Genomic DNA, 19,367 nt, shown 5'->3' with positions numbered 1-19,367 from the left:
AGGGCTTGGGGTGAGGGTAGGGAGAGAGATAGAAGGAAGGGCTGATGGAAGGGATGGAGGTCCTAGAGAGCTCAGCTTGCTCTCTGAGCTACAAGTAGTGAGCATCTTGGCTAGAGCAGGCGAAAGCACCAATGACCTTGCACTGGTCACTATCCTGAGGAGAGGAGAGCCTCACATCCAGCAATGTACTTGAGTGAACTCTCTCTGGACACCCACTGCTGTACATCACTGAGGATTTCTTTGCCACGAGTTTCTCATAAAGAAATAACAACTCAAGGGAAAGCTTCAGGTTGTTTTGACATGTATTCATTTCCTATTATCCATTTTGAAAGGCAGGGTCAAAATGACCAGGAGTCTGGTTAAAGACTGAAGTCCGGTGAGTGTAATACACGTAATTCTGGTAGATGGTTTACTATGTCATGGACAATAGTCCAACTGTATTTTGGGATACAGCCTTCTTTTTATCAGATGGCTTTTCTTAAACACTGATCTTTTTTGTTTTCAAGTTATACATTACAGAATCATAGAATTGCAGAACTGGTAGAGATTTCAGGTTTTCTTACTCAACTTTCCTGAAGGGTGCCAGAGAAGGGAAGTGGGTAGCTAGAGATCACACAGTAAAATCTTAGCAGGGTGGCGAAAGTAAGGTTCTTTTTTTTAAATTTTGATCTGTTATTCACTCTCCCTTACCTACCTACCTTCCTTCCTTTCTTTCCTCCTTCCCCTTTGACCTTTTTTTCTTTTTTGTTTCTTTATTTCTTCTTCTCTCTCTCTCTTTTCTACCATGCTAGGTCTTACTTAGAATATTTTCCTTTTCATTTCTCTTCATGCTAGAAATTCCGCCTTTTACTACTGAATCAGAGCCATGATCCACTAGCTCAGGCACTTATCTTATGGTAGGTCCCATGCATGGAAGACCCAGCTTGACACACACACACACATATAGATCACAACAGTAATTCTATCTCTTCTCTCTATTTTACACTGCACCTAGTATTCTGAATGTTGTTAAATATTTTTTTTCTTCTTTTCCTTTGATTAAAAAGGTCTTCAATGTAATAATTCATATTGATTTGAAACGAAGGGGATTTTAATTGTTCAAAAGTTCAAAATACTCCATCCATTTCTTTAAAAGAAGAATAATATATTTAACTACTAGAATTTAGCATTTTCTCTGAATAATGCAATGTTAGAGAAGCATTATAGACTTACCAGGATTAGATGACCTCATATTTGTGTTTCTGTACTCTACCTGAAACCTACATCATATTTAATAGCAATAATAAGAACCATTCATACTCATAACTCATGCTGAAAATTGACTTCATTATGACTCACAAGCACACCATTAACACATAGTTAAGTATGTATGCTTTTTCCTTCTTTCTTTTCCTCTTCTTTTTTAAAACAACTTTAACCTCCTGTAGCACATACATTTCTAAAATTTGGTATCTCGGCAACAGAAGATTTTTTTTCCTAACAAGTATAAAATCGTCAAGATGATCTTAAAAGCCCTATGACTTAGCTATGTACTCTTGAGTCAGTAATTAAATGGAGAAATCATTCAATTATTTGCCAAGGAATTTTGCATCTTGAAAGCGTCCCAGAGTTAGGAACTATCCAGACCATATAACTGGGAAGTTAAAATTAACGACCAGAAAATTGACTGCCTTTCCCTTCAGCATTTGTCTCTGATGAAAGCTTGTAATCTGGGTGCCAGTCCCTGCTCTGCCACAATTCCACACGTGACCTTGGGCAAATCACATAAGCCTCTGTGGTCTCACACTCCTCATTTGTCAAATTAGAGGGTTGAATCAAGTTAGTTTGAGATGACGGCCTATTTCTATGTCTAGCTCTTAATGTTATTATTTCAAGAATGGTTGGTTGTCATTTATTCTCTAAATCCACTTAGATGAGAACCAGTAAGAAGGAGGCTGAGACACAGGTTGAAACTGCATCTAGTGGCACACAGGCTGAATTTAAAGAACTTCACCATAGAAAGAAGTATTAACTATCAAGCCAGATTCTACTGTTAGTCTGGCTGCCCTTAGAGGTCCTTAAGGAGGGCTTGAAAATCTGAAGCCTGATTTGGTGAACTACATAGAGTTCTTGCTGAGCCTAGCATTGATTATAAAGAAGTGCAGATTCTTCTAGAAACAAGATTTGATTTTATCATGTTACTATTTTATTTAGCATGTTTATTGGGGCTTTTAGGTTATGGGAACCACCATCAACTTAAGTGAGTTTTGGTATCACTCTTTGTTTTAAGGATATAGATATCTCATGGAGCTCAAGAACAGAAATGTAGGTGAGCCTCAAGAAAGGTCCACAGCCAGGAGCAGAGAAGATGTCAGGAACCTTCAGAGGCCCATCTCTATCTCTTGATGCTGCTGCTGCTGCTGCTAAGTCGCTTCAGTCCTGTTCGACTCTTTGTGACCCCACATATGGTGGCCCATCAGGCTCCACCGTCCCTGGGATTCTCTAGGCAAGAACAGAGGAGCGGGTTGCCATTTCCTTCTCCAATGCATGAAAGTGAAAGGTGAAAGTGAAGTCGCTCAGTCGTGTCCGACTCTTAGCGACCCCATGGACTGCAGCCTACCAGGCTCCTCCGTCCATGGGATTTTCCAGGCAAGAGTACTGGAGTGGGGTGCCATTGCCTTCTCCGATCTCTTGATGCTACTTCTTCCTAATTATTGTCTCCATTCTTTGCTCTCTTCAGAATATTCAGCCTCAGATAGAAGCTTGTTCCTTCCCAACCACCACTCAACACATATACACACCTTATTCCAGAAGGTTAAAATTTACTTGCCCAGGCTTCCCTGGTGGCTCAGTGGTAAAGAAGTTGCCTGCCAATCAGGAGACACAGGTTTGATCCCTGGGTCAGGAAGATCCCCTGAAGAAGAAAATGGCAGCCCATTCCAGTGTTCTTGCCTGGGAAATCTCTTGGACAGGGGACACTGGCAGACTACAGTCCATGAGGTCTTGAAAGAATTGGACATGACTGACATGACTGAATGAAAGTTTACTTGCCTTCATATAAGGAAACAAATTTGTTGAAAATGTCTCAATTCAAATTCCAAATTACTAAAAAAAAAAAAAAAAGAGAAGAAGAATCTTATTGGCTCAGCATGGCCAAGCATTCACTCATCCCTGGTCCAGAGATTCCAACTGCAGCCAAAAAAGCTGGCTCATACGCTACTGTGGGCAGGGATTCTGCACTGTACAACTCTAGGGGACACTTCTTACATTATGTTACATATGTGAGTGATGCCCAATGATGGTGTGCAATGAGCAATCCTCAGCTATGGTCAAACAGCACTTATTGTAAAGACCCAACCAACTACAGTTGCTAGAACATCAAACTCTACGCTAATAAAACCCTCCCACTTTCTACACCTTAGTAACTTTCCTCTATGTGCATGTACGGTTGCTCAGTTGTGTCTGACTCTTTGCAACCTCAAGGATTGTAGCCCATCAGGTTCCTCTTTCCATGGGGTTTTCCAGGCAAGAATACTGGAGTGGGTTACCATTTCCATCTCCAGGGGATCTTCCCAACTCAGTGATCAAATCTGTGTCTCCTGATTGGCAGGCAGTTTCTTTACCTCTATTTGGGGCCAGAAATCCCACTAATATGTCAGATCAATGACACATCAGATTCTTTACAGTTCTTTTGCCTAAGATGAACATCCAGTAATAGATGGAGCAGTGGATCTCTTGTGTTTCCTTTCTTAGAGCCACTCTGATGCCACAATGACTCTCAAGGAGTCTATGAAATCTGTTCCCTTCTCCTTATTGAGAGACAAGGATTCCAAGTATTCGATCTCCTGAAATGCTGTCTTCTGGAATCCAACATTTTCTTGGTTCCACCTCCACAATCAAACTCAACATGCATTGAGAAGAGACAGTTCTCACAGCAACACCAAAACACACAGATCTACTGGACATGAACCAGTATTACACACTTTTAATTTATTTTCTTTGGTTCACAACTTCTTCATGCAGATTTACGAAGACTAAACGTGGAGTTCAATTTAGCCCTAATTCTGCCTTATTTAACTTGGCCATTCCAGAACTGAGCTTTTACTCAAGTGGCTACAGTTACGATATCAAGTCTTTGAAGGGCTGAGCTGCTTTGTTCGGTGCTTGGCATTTGGTGCATGTAAAATGGCTTGGATCTGATATTTCCTTTCCTCTAAGTAAGAACACATCTCTTGAAAAGGTTTGGTGTAGTCTTGCCAAAGAAGGAAGCAGGAAACTCAAGCCAGCCTGGAGTTTTGTGAGCCATGGAAAACTGGCTAAATTCACCATGAAAATATTTGGAAACATGCAGTGAGTACAGAATGGCCCCTCCCTAGCCTAGCTCTTCATTCCAGTCTTGGGAATACAATGCATTAATGCATAATTGCTGATGAATGACATGATGTTGAAATGATAATAATTCATCTGAACCTATTACAGAATTACGATCATCTGACCAGGTGTCATGAGGTTTCCCTTTGACTTATATTTGAAAAACAACGTTTGTAATGAAATTGATGATACAAACACTAAACTTAAGTAATCACCAATTTACTGTGTATGATGAGTGTGTACTTTGAAATGATCCTGTGCTTTTATTAAACTAAGTCTAATGTGTTTAAAAAAAAAATCAGTGACTTTGAAAGCATCTTATGATACAGAATTTCATTAATTCAGTTATCTCACACTTTAGCCTGAATTAATTGGGGGCTTCCCTGGAGGCTCAGTAGTAAAGAATCTGCCTGCAGTGCAGGAGACAAGGGTTCGACCCCTGGGTCAGAAAAATCCCCTGGCAGAGGAAATGGTTACCCACTCCAGTATTCTTGTCTGGAAAATTCCATGGACAGAGATGCCTAGTGGGCTATAGTCCAGGGGGTCTTAAAAGAGTCAGAAACGACTGAGCAACTGAGCACACACACACAGTGAGACTGAACTGTACATAAAATGAAGGGGAAAGTGTTAGTCTCATCCTCCAAAACCAGCTCACCCTGGTGCCTACAAGTTCCAGGAGCTTCCACATATGCACAAATAGCAGATCTTTGCAAAACTCAGAACTCAGTTAATCAGCTATGATTCTTAGCTTTGTTCAATTACCCCACATTTCCCCACCTCTTCAAAGTTCTTTTCTTTCTCTAATATATTGTAGCAGATTGCTTTTTTGTTTGGTTATTTGCTTTTAAGGGTTGAATTTAGGTTCCATATACAGGCATTAATAAAATTGATGGTGAAAATATTTGGTTTTATATAGCATGAGAGCATTGATTACCTGGAGAATGCCTATCTGCCAAGAAAGCCTTTCTCAGTGCTGAGGTCAGTGGAACATGGTTCCAGGAAGGAAAATAAAATGACTGTGAAAATGTAGATGATGATGATGATGACGACAAAAGATCATAATACTGTGGGAGCATGAAGATGGGAATAATTATCTGGGGAAACTGTGGAAGATTCAATGAGGAAGTAACAAATGAGCCATGTCTTCAAGATTGTGTACAAGTCCTTTATGGGAGAGATGAGTTCAGAAAGGTAGTTCCAACAAGGGGCATGGGAACCCTGATATGTCAGAGGTAATGCCTTTGATGAGGGCTTAGAGTTGAGGTTATGGGGAGAAATGGCAGGAGCTGAGGCTCCTGGAAAGGTTAGCACTCTCCGTGGAGGGCCTTCTAATGCGACGAAAATGAATTGGGGTTTTATCTTAAGGTCAGGGGTTTGTAGAGTTTTTTGGTTTGCTTGTTTGTTCAAGGAACATGCTTCCTTTTGGATGAAATCTTTCATCCAGGCTGCAAAACACAAAAGAGATAGATGAAGAACAGCTCCTATGATGTGGACGGAGGGAGATTTGGGGCTCAGTCTGCACGGCCCTCAGCGCTCCCTACAAAGCCAAGCTGTTAGACAAAGGAAGAGACCCCTGTGCACAGAAGGAATCCAGTGCTGTTTGCAGGTCTGAAAGGTCAATCTGGCAACACTGCTGGGAGTAAAGAGAGACCGGAAGTAGGGGAACCCATCCGGGACCTATATTCACACAAGAGATGATAGGGCCCGCGGAAAGCAGATCATGATGGAAATGAGCACAGGACGGTGCTAAAGGCAGGGTTGTTGTTGGTTGAATGTAGGAGGAAGGGAAGGATACACTGAGAGCTATTCCTTCCAGCAGCTGTGAGACATAAGTAATACTTAAACACCCAGATCCATTTGACAAGAATGTTTCTTTTAGATTTTAGAATGAGTGGTTTCATTCTAATAAAGGACTCTGCAGTTAAGTTTGGAATGTGCTGGATTCTCATGAAGAAAGGAAATGCCATGATTAGAGGACTTATTTTTAAGATCTTTCTTGATTTTGGATTTGGGAGGATCCATAATAGGAATGAATGGTTGCTTCAACTATCCCCTGGGCCTCCTCCCTGGCAACTCCTGTCTAATCAGTAGTGAGTGGGAGACAGAACTCCAGTACTGCCAGCCAACTCTGAGCTACCGCTTTCTGCTGCAAGAGTTTCTTGAGGCGTACACAAAGGACATAGTTTACCGTTCTTAAAAAATCTGAGAAACTTCAAAACAGGGCTTATTATGTGGAAGCCTTGTTGGCAGTTTGAGTCTTACAGCCTCCAAAATAAAGTTCTTTACTGGAAAACATTTTCTTAATTTTCATCAGTGAACTCTTAGAGCTCACATTTACCAGGAAGTAAGAACATTTAATTTCCAGAAATGAATGCCTGTGATCACCCTTGTCTCCCACTTCTTATACCCCCTGAGTTAGACCAAGGAGACAAGTAGCATAAAGCAGCTTTGTTTCTTCCTTGGAGGAAGTAATTTTGTTACTACCAAGAGAATCTTCCTGCACCAAGGAATTAAATCCTTTCTGTTCGCCCTCTGCTAGTTGGCCAGAATGTACGCCAACACTGGGGTATCCTAGTGTGAACAAGAATGCTATTTTGGTCTGTTGTAAAGAACTGTGGAATGCAGATTTTGGACTGTTTCATCACATCCGTCAGCAACCGCAGAACAAATGTTATTTCAGAATGGAGACTATGGATGGAGAAATACTAAAAACGAAATAAAATGAAGATTATAGACATTTTTTTATTGTTCAATGAGCGTGCTTACTACTAAAGCTTTGCCCGTTTCTCTTTTTTTTAAACCAAACGTTCTACACAGTGTTGGGTGTTTGCAGAATTTGATGAGGTCCAGATGCAGAGCAAGAATTGAAGAATTCGCCTGCTTCTCTCTCCAAACAGTGGTGGGAGAGGGGAGGATGAGCAGTCCATTATGAATAATACCAAACAACCTTTCTTAAAATGAAATAGAAAGACTCTGTTACCAAGAGAATTCAATCACTTCAAGATAACTAGATTTCTTCCTTCAGAGTTTCTCTGGAGAATATGGTCATTTTCAAAGAAGCAATTATAACTGCTTTTTACAGTGGCCACACAGTCTCTGGAGAGGGAAGGAGTGCTTACAAAGTGACTGAAGTGGCCAGCTGATGTTGTTCCTCTGACCCAGCACAACCTCTGTGTGTGTGTGTGTGTGTGTGTGTGTGTGTGTGTGTGTGTTTACACTTAATCTTTGTGTCTTCCTCTGGACTTTAAGTAGGAAATTTTTGTCAAGAATCTGTAGGGTTCTCTCTGTTTACAGAATTCAGTGATTTTCTATGATTTATAGTAGGCAGTAAATGTTACCACTGTGTCACAGAACTATTAATTTTAATGAGTTAACAATTTTGCTTACCTTAAATAAACAAATAGAATTACTCTAATGGTAAAGAGTATAGGACAAAATTTCCCGGGTGCTGGTATACCCCACCCCCACCTAGTACCCTTACTGCCTGAAATTTCATGATTAGAGAGATTCATTCCTTTAGATTAAACATTGTCCGTTCTCTTTTAAATTTTACATTCTTTGTAAGAAGAACCACATTAAATCCCTTATGTGAACTAATTTAATCCCTAACACAATTAGAAAGTCTGAAAATACCAAGAGTTCATGAGGATGTAGAGCAATAGCAATGCTTGTGCAATGTGATTGTGAGTATAGATGACTACTACTTTCTAAAACAGTTCAGGAGTTTCTACTTCTGGCCAAGATGGAGCAATAATGACTGAGATTGCCTGCATGTATAAAAAAAAGTAGAAAAAAATCTGATAAGTTAAATGAATAATGTTTTTTAAGACACTAAATATAAGACAGTGAAGGACAGTGACCCCTAAGAAATGAGAAACAAATCAGGTGAGCCTTACAGTTGTCCAGCAGTTGCCTTGAGAGAGGGTCCAGGCCACAGCACAGGGAGGGGCCCTGAATGGAGGAGACAGAGTTAGAGTCTGGGGAGACTCAGATCACAGGGCAGAGTTCTGGAGAGCCCTGGAATAATAAGCTATGCCTTCATGGGCAGCCCATCCATATCCCATGCATGGGATATGGAGAGGTGAAGGCATCAGCAGGTCTGATGGCAGCAACGAGGAGACCCTTTTGTGTCCCACCACCTCAGTGGTGTCGGCTCAGCCACTCACACTCAGGCCCCACCTTTGGCCCTGACACAGTAGTAATGCCAGATAGAGCAGTGGGGCCCTTACTAGACAGATACAGCTTAGATGGTGGCCTCAGTGGACATCAAAGGAGAGAACTGATGCTTTTCTTCCTCTTAGTGATCAGAGGTGTTGCCACAGCCAAAGTGGGGGCAGGGCCAACAGTACATGAAGGCTGTAAGAACCAGTTCTCAGAGTCCAGGAGAGACATCACGGATACCCAGAATTATTTTCAAGGAATTTGAGATGGGGCTAGAATCCTCCCAGTGCAGGTAGAGACAGGGACAGAAGCCCACTGCTTCATGGCTGTTATCATTGTCCTGTTCTTACACCCAAGCTGTAGCAGCCTAGGAAGCTGAAGTCCTCTGCCACTCCCCATCCCCCACCCCCTGCCACACACACACAACCCCTCAGGGTCTTAGACTAGAGTCTGCAGATGAATTCCTGAGGATTTCTGTATTCTGCTCAAGAATTTAGTTGGGGGGGGGTTATCATTTCAATGATAGTCTTAATAAAATTAAATCTCTACTGAAGCATCTGGATGACCACCATCTTAGTCAGTTGGGGCCATCAGAACAAGCTGCTATAGGCTGGGCAGCTTAAGCAACACAAATTTCTCACAGTTTTGGAGACTGGAAAGTTCAAGATCAACACATGGTCAATTTAGTTCCTCGTGAGAACTCTTCTGCAGGACTGTAGGCAGCGACTCCTCTCTGTGTTCTTACTTGGTGGAGAGAAAGAAAGCTCTGGGCTCTCCTTCTCAAGAGGACACTAATCCCATCATAGAGGCCCCACACTCATCATCTCATAGGCATCAGCTCCAAATACCATTAGATTGGGGGTTAGAGTGTAAATGTATGAATTTTATGGAGGACACGAGCATTTAGTCTGTAATGACTTCATAATAACGAAATGCTGTTATTGCTACATTCAGTGCATGCACTTGCAATTTTGTTTTTTGTTCATATTTGCATCACACAGAGGACAATGACATGGCACACTGAAAGCTTTGCAATAGAAAAAAAATGGTGGTGTGGGGAAATTAAATTGGCACAGGCCCAAGCCTACAGCCTTGTGGAAGCAGCACTGTGCTGAGAGCACTGTATTCACATAGGTAGTGAGCAAATATATTACTCAGACAGCCTCTTTGTTTATACCAGCTTGCAGTGAGGATGAAATGCACAATGGAAAATGCTCTGTTCGATTCATACCATCGTTGTATTAGATTCCCTCATCTTTGACCATATAAGACAGTTTTATGTGGTCATAAGTGGTAGGTTATCAAAATTGGCATTTGAGGATTGCTCATTGGCAGAATTTACTACTATTATTATTATTAAATTGGAGGTCTGCTTCTCCTGAATGAGAAAACAAAGCTTCCTTATAGGAAGCTGACTAGTAAAATGAACTATTCCTGACTAGTAAAATGAACGTCTTCTCCTATGTATCAAGCTGCTTTTTCTGCTATTGTTCAGAGTGGAAATTACATTAGCATAAACCAGATTTATTTCCAGACCTCTTTAAATCGTGACTAAATGTCCTTCAATATCCAAACTCCCAAAGCTGAAGCATCTTTCTTTCTCAGACGGGTTATCCTTTTCTTGCTGGGTGCCTCTCCTCTTGCAGGTTCTGGGACCCCGGGGGGCATACTGACACATCCATGCGTTGCCCACAGCCCTTCCTGCATAGCCATGTGTGTTCCCAGGGCATTGGCTGCCAACTCTGGCTCCTATTGTGAGCACTGATCCTTTTTTCAAATGTCCAAAGCATAGTTAAAACCAGGTTCAGGAGATTAGCTGAAAGCCTAGGGATAGTCCAAGAATAACAGAAAGTAGCGTAGTTAATACCATGAGGGGTTGCACTGGGAATTCCCAGGCCAGTCTGCAATCTCTGAACTCCCACTGCCCCACCCCACCACCCCCAGCTCCTAGCCTTGTTCCAGAAGCTCAGAGCCCAGCTCATATCTCCAGGTCTCTCCCCTGCTCTCCTGCTCCCTTCTTAGCATGGAACAACTGACACTGGAAACTCTGTTTTCTTCAGGAGAAGCTCCAGAGAGTGATGTTTGCCCTCCAGGTTGTGGGTTATCCAATCTTTACAATACCGTGTGGGTTATTCCAGCCACGCAATTCCTGTCCATATTAAGGGACTAAATTTTTTCTCTAGTTCTGTAAGGATACTGTCATCCTGAAAATACATTCCATTTCTATTACAAAACAGAATTTAATAGGATGGGCTGCAATCTATATCCGGGTTTATGATAGCTTCACTTTTTTTCCAAGAAAAATAAGAGCACGTGTTTTTTATTTATGCAACCAAAAGCCCTTTCTGGTTCTTTCCCTCCAAATATAGAAAGTCTGCTCCAAAGCAAATTGCCATCATATCTGAAATTCCTAAGGCAATGACAATAATAATGAATGATAATAATGATAATAGTAATAAACAAAGACTCAGCCCTACTGGATATTACATTAAATAAGGAAAAGTTGTGTTTTTTTTTTTTAAAGAATGCAAAAATAGAATCAGATGTGTGTGTTTGTCAGTCACAGTCATGTCCGATTCTGTGATCCCATGGACTGTAGCTCGCCAGGCTCCACTGTCCACAGAATCCTCCAGGCAAGAATACAGGAGGCGTAGCCATTTCCTTCTCTAGGGGATCTTCCCAACCCAGGGACTGAACCTGGGTCTCCTGCGTTGCATGTGTATTCTTTACCATCTGAGCCACCAGGGAAACTCTAGAATCAGATATTCAAAATCAATTTGTGTTTTGTGAGAGCAATGTAATGTAGCAGTGGAACCTATGAGCTCTGGAGTCAAACTCCAGGGGGTTTGGGGTACTGGCTCTTCTGCTTACCAGCTGGGCTAACGGCCTGTGCCTCTCCTCGTCTGTAAACAGGGATGACAGTATATCCTACACAGATTTTTTTTTATGAAGATCCAAATGTATAAGTGCTTAAAATATCACCCAGAATTTAATAAGTACTCAGTGCTGGTGGAGTTGACCGCAGTGATGAGGATGGTTGGCATTCGGGTCCTCTGCAGGAGGTAAGAACCAGAAAGGGTCCCAATTTGTGCTCATCATCAACACCATCAGTAACGAACCCTGAAAAGTGGACACTGACTCCTTTTCTTCCTCATTCCCCTGTATTCTGCATCCGGCCATGCCAGGGGACTCAGAAGAAGCTGTTGTTGAACCAGGATGATTTGAGCTCTAAAAACTGAAAATGTAGTTGATACCTCCCAGAAAGCTGAGGCCCATTCTACTTCTGCAGCCTTGTCTTTCCCTGATAGTCAGTTTTACCAGCAGTGCCCACTCCCACCTAATACAATCTCCTCCCTTCCCCAGGATGCACAGGACTGGCAATGAGCAGGCCTTCAAAAATGGTTATGGAATAAATAAGCCGGGTTGGATGGAGTGTTAATGTACTTCTCAGGACCCTCGCAAGAGGACTCTTTAACATGGCAAGGTTTTACTTAATTATCTGGTTAATCCCAGTAGGACACCAGTGTCATTTAAGTCTAATCAGGCTTAGAGGCTGTGTGTCCCCCATATTCTCAGCTGTAGGTTCTGATTTCACACCACGTGGCAGCACAAGGACAGTTCCAACCAAGGCTTGGAGAAATGATAAAGAAGTGAATAGAGTCAGGATGGCTGTCTTCTTCAAACTTCAGGCTTTGCCTCTCAGAGGCAGGAAACAGCCGTCCTGCTCAGAGACAAGGATGGCCATGTTTACTACATCCAGAGCTTCCTTACTACCTACCCCAATATTTCAAGGTTGTCATCATGCTTGTTACTGCCAAAGTTGTGTTAGTTTTCATTCAATTACTCATTAGTTCATTCAATAAATCATTACTGGATACCTTTTATGTACTAAGCATGATGCTAAGTGTTACATATGTAGTATGCAACTTTAAAGAAAGGGACTCTAAGGTCTTCTAATTCAACTATTCGGTCTATATTTGAATGGCTTCATGAATCCATTTTCAGGCTCCAAAGATTAATGGAGAACCATTACAAACCTCTGATAAGGACCCACCTCTTTTAGGTGAAGGCAAGGCAGCTCCTTCTCTTCCTGGTTGCTCTAAAATGAGAACATCTTTTTTGTATTAAGGCAACATGTATCTGTGGTCCCAGGTTCACCCCTCTGGGGCCAGATAGAATAGGTTTAATCCCTCTCCATACACCATTCTTTCACATGGTGAGGTCAGTGATCACATCTCCCTGAGGTTTTGAGAGATGTTTCTCGCAGCCAACATTCCCACATCCTTGTGCAATACCTCGTGTGATGGTCCCCACTCCAACCTTGGAACAGTCTCCCAGTCCCCAAAAATTGGTGGACAAAGAGAAACCAGGGGCCCCGATCTGAAACCTACCCAGGCACGAAAGCAATACTCTGGGAGTTCTGTCAACCACATGCAGGGGAACAGGGACGTGCAAAGTCTAACGATATCTAGCATGTATCAAATTTAGACTTTGGAACCAATGAATTGGCCGGATATTAACTACAAGGAAATGGAATAAAAATAGGAGCATTTAGACAGACCTTCAGGAAAACTTCCCAACCGTGAGCCTGGACCGTGCCAAACCCCAAACATTTGGAAAATAGCTTTAGACATTCAACAAATCCCAACCTCGAGCATTTGGGGATGATTTTTGCTGTCTTAATTGTCCTGTTTTCATTAGAGTTACTTGACAAGACACTCACTGAATTTCTTCCAGAGAAAGTAGTTTCTGATTCAACACAATAAAAGCCTGTTCCTTCCTTTTTTTTTTGATCTCTCCTTTCTTGGCCAAAGTTCTTCCCCTCACTGTAGAATGCTTTCATTCTTAGGTATGATGGGCATATTGAAAAGGTTGATTTCTATTCAGTTTGAAGTTTCTCTTTAAGAGGAAAAAACAAAACAAAACACGCCTCCTCTTGAGTAAAGTAGCTGGCACTTGTGCTGCAAATGTATTAAACGTTTCCAGATTAGATTCCAGCAAAGCACAGTCTATCTTTGTGCAGGGGTAATGGGCTACAGCTTCTAGACAGGCCTCTGCTTTCTGCCAGAGAATTCTCTTTTTGGTTCGGGTATAAGGGTCCCTGTAACACACAGAGAATAAAGGCTTCAGCATCCCAGAGACACACTGGGACGGGCTGGCTGGTATACCTGGGTCATTTAAACTGCCTGAGTGACTATGACAAGGAGACTATCCTAGGGCTAAATCTGATAATACCTTCCAAGAACCTTAAGGCAGTATGTAAGATAAAAGTGCTAGCACTCAACTTGGCTAAGTCATCCTCTTAGGACATTTGGTGTGAGCACACTGGTAGCAGAACACCAAACCTGATGGCAGTGCTTCCGTGTGACACAATCACTATGAAAAGAGAAAAGTTCGGCACCAAGGGATGCCATTGGGAGAAACTTGGCTGTCAATGACAGAAAATTGGGTTTTCCTTTCCATAAATAAAAGTTTCTTTAAAATCAGGCCCAGGGAAGCCCCAGATTTGCCAGCATTTATACATTGTGCTCACTCATGACGAACTAAGATCCAACTAAATTAAAAATTTAATAAGTAGTGCTACAGCCTACTTGGATTCATAGGCTAACTCAGGCAGAGGATGGCCTATCAAAAGTTGCTCGTTGTCTACCCAATATCTAATCAGAGAAGCTTGATTTTATTAAGGGCTTAATCTATGCAGTTGTAAAGCTACATTTCCCAGCATCCCTTGTAACAAGGACTAAACTCGTCGTATAATTTTGGTCAAGGAGATATAAGCCTAAGTTTGTGGGAACGTCAGAGAAAGTTTTCTTTTTTTCAGATAAAGTTCACTCTTTCTTACATGTTGCTTCCTTTTCCATCTTCCTGTTTCTTTTTTAAAAAAGATTTATTCATTTATTTTTGGCTGCTCTGGGTCTTCGTTGCTGCACGTGGGCTTTCTCTAGATGTGGCAAGCAGGGGTTACTCTTCACTGCGAGGCACAGGCTTCCCATGGCAGTGGTTTCTTTTGTTGTGGAGCGCAGTCTTTAGGTGAATGGGCTTCAGCAGTTGCAGCTCTGTCTCCAGAACATGGACTCCGTAGTTGCGGCACACAGGTTTAGTTGCTCCTTGGCATGTGGTATCTTCCCATAGCAGGAGTCGAACCCCTGTGCCCTGAATTGGCAGGCAGATTCTTAACCACTGGGCCACTAGGGCAGTCCATCTTCGTGTTCTAAGGAACATGGATATGGGGCTGCGAGTATAGCCGCCATCTTGGGACAATAAGAATGAAAATCATGCATTAAGACGGCAAAGCAGGAAGAAGGAAGGAGCCTGAGACTTGATGTCATGGATTGGCAGCACTACTGCATCCTTTTGTAACCACCCCTACCACACACACACACACACACACACACACACTTGTCCATTTCAGGAATGGGAACCACCACCCTCCCAATAGTTTTGGGGATGATCCTTGACTCTTTCCTTTCCCTTGCCGCCTCTTCCACTCTTCCGTATTCAATCTAGTATCAAATCTATGAACTCTGCCAGCTCACTATATCTCAAATTCATTTACTTTTCATCTATGTGGCCACCTCCATGGAGAAGGCAATGGCACCCCACTCCAGTACTTTTGCCTGGAGAATCCCATGGACGGAGGAACCTGATGGGCTGCAGTCCGTGGGGTCGCTAGGAGACAGACACGACTGAGCGACTTCACTTTCACTTTTCACTTTCATGCATTGGAGAAGGAAATGGCAACCCACTCCAGTGTTCTTGCCTGGAGAATCCCAGGGACGGCGGAGCCTGGTGGGCTGCCGTCTCTGGGGTCGCACAGAGTCAGACATGACTGAAGCGATTTAGCAGCAGCAGCCACCTCCGTAGTGAACTCAGTACCAATTAGAACATTACAGGAGTCTCTTACTAGGTCTTTCCACAGGTGTTTTGCTTCCTGCAATCCATCTCCATGCAGCTACAGAAGTAGGTCCTTAAAACCCATCATCCGATTACACCACTTATTATGCCCCCACTTAAAGCCTGTCTTGGCTTTCCACTGCATTGAGCTTGTAATCAGCACTACTCACAAAATCCCCTGAGGCCCCATGTGACCTGGACACGAGCACCTCTCCAACCTCATCTTTCACTGTTCTTCCCTCTGCCTTCAGTTGCTCAAAACCACTCTTTTCCCACCCAAAACGCTCTTGCCTTCAGTTCAGCTCCATTTCTTCCTTTAGTTGTTAGTTTACATGTCAGAAAGATTTTCCTGTCCACCACATCCAGAGGAAAATTTCCAAGAGTGCTCTCTATCCTAATTTAGTCCTTCCACGGTTTATAATGGTTGGCTTGGTTTTCTTACCTGTATTTATTTGCTTTGGGACTGTAAGCTCTACAAGGGATAGGAGCATGTCTTTCTTGTAATCTTTTATCCCCATCATCTAGTTCATTGCCTAAAACATAGTTAAAGCTCAGTAAGTATTTGTGGAATAAATGAATGAATAAGTGAATGAGTTTAACCTGGATGTGATAAAGATACAACACATGTCAATTTTTATTTGGCAGAAATATAATATGCAAATTTCTATGATGTTATTTTTAGTGACTGTTTAATATTATATGTATGTTTATGTATATATGTATAATATATAAAACTTTTAAAAACTTATTTATTCTTACTTTCTCATCTTTTAGTTGAAGTTTGATTATATAAGAAAACATGATTTGAGTCACAAAAGCATATTAAAATTGAAATTTAACTTTATGTCATCAAAAATTTTATGACATATTTGAAATATTTTTCCTATTATTATTATAAAAGCTAGTGTCTCTTAATAATTTGCATTTTGTTTTTAAATAGGAAGACCAGAGAGAGATTTTCGGGCTGGGATTTGTAAATTCTTATTTGCAAATGACATGCGGTTGTTAGGAATAGGCCTACTCCTGATTACAAGCATGGTCTATGAGATAGACTACCTGGGTTCAAATCCAGCTGTTATTTGCTTGCTGTGTGATGGTGAGCAAACTACATACCTTGCTTGTGCTTAGTTTTCTCAGCTGAAAGATCAGGAGATAGTAGTAACATCTCTCAGAGAGTTGTTGTGAGCTTTCAGTGAGAAAATGTGTTGTAAACATTGTCAAAGTGCCTGGAACAGTAAACACTGCATCATTTTATGTACTTGTTTTTGTTTGCTGGGGCTGTCATACCAAAGTATCACAGACTGGGTGTTTTAAACAACAGAAATTCATATTCTCCCAGTCTGGAAGCTGGAAGTTTGAGATCATGGTATGGGCAAGGGTTGATTTCTTCTGAAGCTTCTCTCCTTGGCTTAAAATGGTCATCTTTAACCTGGCTCTTCACACAGTTTTCCCCTGTATCCATTTGTGTTTACTTCCTCTTCTTATAAGGACATAGCTAGCCATTTTGCATTAGCTCTTACTCTAATGACCTCATCTTGGGGCTTCCCTGGTGGCTTAACAATAAGGAATCCACCTCCTGTGCAGATGTGGGTTCTATCCCCAGGTCAAGAAGATCCCCTGGATAAGGAAATGGCAACCCACCCCAGTATTCTTGCTTGGGAAATCCCATGGACACAGGACCTTGGTGGGCTACATTCCATGGGGTCACAAAGAGTCGGACATGACTGAGAGACTAAACAAAACTGAAATGACCTCTTCTTATCTTAATTACCACTTTAAAGACCCTTTCTTCAAATACAATCATATTCTTTGGTATCTGTGGTTAAGACTTCAACATAAGAATTTGAGGGGACACATGTCAGCCATAACAGTATTAACAGTATTCCTCCAGATAAGCTAAATCAGATGTGGTGTCTATAGCTTCTTTTTTCAGAATTGGTTTTTAAAGTACTGCAGATTTCTTTTGTGTATATGTGCGTGTTCCAATAAAACTTAATCTACAAAAACAGGTGATGAACCATAGGTCGTATTTTGCCTAACCCTGCTCTGTGGCATCCAATCCTGTTAACCACCTTGCCTCTCTGGGTCTTGCTGACATTAACCTTTGGAGTCCTGTATTTGTGTATTAATGTGAAGTAGTGCAGACTTCTTGATGAGAATTTTGCAAAGATGAATACAATGAACAAATCCAGTAAATAGCATCATGAGGCAAAGTTATAGCATGAGTAATTACATTAATGTTTTCATTAACTTGTTTTTAACATGAGAGCTCATTATGCTTCCTATATTTGGTCAACTATCTATTATATTATACTTACATGAGACTAAGAATAAATACCACTGTAAACTGTGTTTGATTGTCAAACCCATCGTGAAAGTGGCTAGTGAGTTAAGCTGGGCACCAAAGGAAAGCTAAATTGTAAACATCCTTCCTTGATGCCCATCAGCCGCCCACTAGGGCCTCTTGACATTTATGTGGACACTCTGACCCATTTCAATAAAAGGTCAAGTTATCTTATTAAAAGTTATCTTACTAATTAAAACAAACAAAACAATGGAAACAGATCCCAGATCTACCATTAATGATGTTGACATCCTGAAACAGCAACACCAGTCTTGGAGGTTTTACTATCCGTCTGTTGAGAAATGCTAACCGAGACTAAAACTTCTCCTGGCAACGGAGAATTCTTTGCAACACACACTTGAACATTGGGCAATGACTGTGTATACTGGAATTCCTGGTCTTGAATCCCACCCTGCCATTTGTTAGCTGTTTAATGTTAAGTACATAATTTACCCCTTCGTAATCTCAATTTCCTGAGATGTAAACTGGGAAAACAGCATGCATTTCTCTCCTACCTCCAGAACTCATACAAGGGATAAGGAATATAATGAAGCACTAAAGTATTATAATCAACCAGCAAATCAATACAGTGATCAATGCAAGCCAATCCTGATAGCAAACACACAGTCCTTACTCTGCTAGGTACCATTCTAAGAATTTTATTTGTAATGGTTCATTAAATTTTCACAACAATCCTGTGGGGTATGTATTGTTATTAGCATCCCAGTTTATAGATTAAGAATCCAGGGAATGGAAAATTTAGGTAATTTGTTTCGGTTGTAGAGATAATAAGTAGCAGAAATAGGATTTTAACTCAGGCATTCTAGGACATCATACTCCCCAACACTTGTAAGTCATGTAACTGAAGAATTAATTTATCAGCTAAAACTAGGACTCTTGGAGAATGAAATGAAAACAGAGATAGTGATGCTTATACTGTCACAACAAACATAAACTAAGACTTGAATTAGGCAAGTAAGATATTTAGTCACCTCTATTTAAGGGATGTTGAATGTGAAGCTGGCTTGAAAATTTCCTGTGCAGTGAGGAAATGCTGGGGAAGGTAGTCGCTGCATGGTACACAGTAATCGCCACAGAAAGGGACCATGCACTGATCCTCTATATACCCTCCTTCTCCAAATCCAGACTGGAGTCCAGCAGGCACTGAATTGAATAACTCCATTTATGACACTTGAAATCAGTGTCTCTACAGCTCCTGTCCACTGATTACGGTTTCTCTTTGTAGGAATCGTGGAGACAGAACTTGTGTATTCATTCCTGGAGGTCTTAGGTGCCCCCACACACAGTGTACCCAAGGGATAGGACACAGAGATAGGCTCCAAGTTCGCAGGGTAGTTCTTGCCCACATGGATTTCTAGCGTTTTGTCCTAACGGTCACTTTGTGGCCTTCTATGCACTGCCTCTGTGAGGCAGAGAGGTCTGTCATGTGAGTCTGTGGGGAGAAAGGGAAGACTGGAACTCAGAAACTAGATAAAGAAAATGTTCAAATACCTTCTCCTCTAGGAAGCACCTCTCAACCTTCCTCTCTGTGTCTCCCACTGGCTCCCATAGTTCATTTAATGTGCTTTTTAGAAATTTTAATACAGAAAACTATATT

The sequence above is a fragment of the Bos mutus genome, chromosome 11 (assembly GCF_027580195.1).
Source record: "Bos mutus isolate GX-2022 chromosome 11, NWIPB_WYAK_1.1, whole genome shotgun sequence".
NCBI lineage: Eukaryota > Metazoa > Chordata > Mammalia > Artiodactyla > Bovidae > Bos > Bos mutus.
This window is presented reverse-complemented; position numbering follows the sequence as displayed.